Consider the following 1,865-nt stretch of genomic DNA (forward strand, 5'->3'; position numbering starts at 1 on the left):
TGAAGATACGCCTGTGCCCTACCCACACTACTGAAAATGCAGGGGACTGAGAATTATTGCTTGGTCTGCTAATATGTCCTCAAAATTCAATCGGCTGCCTCTTTGTCCTCGCTCATGAAATAAATAATGACCGAGTCTACCCAGTTCTGAAACACGAGAGACAGAAACATGTATATTTGTCAAATTTCTATATAGCTGTATGATTATCCAAGTACTAGAAATTGAATCACTACTTTACAACTCATAAACCACCCTGACTTAATCAGATACACAACACCGGGACAACTATGGGCAACACACACACCAAACGGTTCTATTAGTATCTAACGCAGTCTGTTTGTAAAGTGATCTGTTTGCACAGTTAATATATATATACTTAATGCGCCATCTAATGTAAATATACACTCAGTCATGAAGAGGGCACGATACGTGCATACAAACACACAATAACATACGCACTATACACACACGTACACATGGATTTTGTGTTGTAGAAATGTGGTAGTAGTTTAGGGGCCTGAGGGTACACACTTAATACGTTGTGAAATCTGTTAATGTATTGTAATGTTTTAGCAGTAGCTAATAGGGATCAATAATACATACAAACAGTCCCCTCACCCTATCACCAACCACCATCGCCTGTCCAATCCCCATCCAGCAGAGGTGGGACTCAAGCTCCTTCACCACCTTTAAATACCCCCACCAGTCACTAATCAGTGTGCCAGACCTCACTGTTTCAGTTTGCAAGTGTTTTACAAGACACTTTTTCTCTTGTAAACCTTCCCTTTGTGTATTTTGGATGTTTATGACCAAGTTTGTTTTTATTTCTTCTTTTATATTACCAATTGAATAACTTTTCTTTTACTCATGTTTAAACCTGTAGCCTAAGGTTTTTTCAATGTAATATTATTGAGATCCATGAGTATATTTGTGGATCTGGACTTGATTTATATGAAATTTACATTTACATTTAAGTCATTTAGCAGACGCTCTTATCCAGAGCGACTTACAAATTGGTGAATTCACCTTCTGACATCCAGTGGAACAGCCACTTTACAATAGTGCATCTAAGTCATTAAGGGGGGGGGGGTGAGAAGGATTACTTATCCTATCCTAGGTATTCCTTGAAGAGGTGGGGTTTCAGGTGTCTCCGGAAGGTGGTGATTGACTCCGCTGTCCTGGCGTCGTGAGGGAGTTTGTTCCACCATTGGGGGGCCAGAGCAGCGAACAGTTTTGACTGGGCTGAGCGGGATGTATGTTTTTGTTTCCTAGTTAACCATCAATCCTTACATCTCAACCTTGTCATAATTATCTTCAACAATTAAACTGAAATAATAAACCAGATAATTGCCATTTGAACTGCTAACCACCATCTGTGTTTGAATGGTCACTCCACCACAATAGCCTTAACTCAAACCAACAGCTACAGCAAGATAGTATTTTTACCACAACCCTGATCAGTTTTCACAGGCTGTAAAAGTTCACTATTACCAGATTCCCCCCTCCAAACCACATTTCAACATAGTTGGTCCATAACCACATACAACTGGGATAAATCCATTTGAACTCCCCTCCAACTGGCAATTACTAGTGGAGGGGTCAAGCCTGAGCTCTGACTTCTCACACATGCTGACCTCTGAGGTCAACTACTCAGGAAATTACCTCGATAACAGCATTTTCGGCAGTTATTTGCAACTATAAAACATTATTTATAAAAATATATTGTTATGGTTTTTGAACGCTTTGTTTACAAGCATGAAAGCTGCACTTGTAGTTTATGGTTGACGCAGCGTTTCATAACGAGTTGATAACAAGTGAATGCATTCAACTGGTATTTAAGTCTTCACAACTGGTTATTGCTACCT

The sequence above is a fragment of the Oncorhynchus masou genome, chromosome 24, assembly GCF_036934945.1.
Source record: "Oncorhynchus masou masou isolate Uvic2021 chromosome 24, UVic_Omas_1.1, whole genome shotgun sequence".
In the NCBI taxonomy this organism is placed as follows: domain Eukaryota; kingdom Metazoa; phylum Chordata; class Actinopteri; order Salmoniformes; family Salmonidae; genus Oncorhynchus; species Oncorhynchus masou.